Genomic DNA, 523 nt, shown 5'->3' on the forward strand with positions numbered 1-523 from the left:
AAATAAATCAATGGAAATTTCAGCTGGTCATTTGTCTGCATTTTATTACAGAGCCAACTTGCGTTCACCAGCATAGCTGATGCTTCAAATGAAGTCCAGGTGCCTGAGCTATGACACATTATCAAACTGAATAGAAAATGACCGTACTGAAACCACGGCTGCCAAAATAAATGAAACGTCATATAAGATGTGTAAATCAAACACACTTGAGAATAGTGCATTACATGGATGACATCATCACAGCACAAGCCAATCTCCTTCAAATAACTTTACTTTATAACACATACCACCCGGTTATAGAGAGGAAAAAACTGTAAAAGCCCTGTCTGGATATCTCTTTTACGGACAGCAGCTTCTAAAGGCCATATTGATTTCTCAAAGAGTGCCAGGCTACGATTGGACAACAATCTGAATGTTCTTCTCCACAGCGGGAGACGTCAGCCCTGCGCTTTGCAACTTAACACTCGACGGGCAGACTGAAGATGACTTTAGGTTTCTCCGAATATCACTTTACAATAGTAAT

The sequence above is a fragment of the Sinocyclocheilus grahami genome, unplaced genomic scaffold, assembly GCF_001515645.1.
Source record: "Sinocyclocheilus grahami isolate Dianchi unplaced genomic scaffold, SAMN03320097.WGS_v1.1 scaffold380.1, whole genome shotgun sequence".
Taxonomy (NCBI): Eukaryota; Metazoa; Chordata; class Actinopteri; order Cypriniformes; family Cyprinidae; genus Sinocyclocheilus; species Sinocyclocheilus grahami.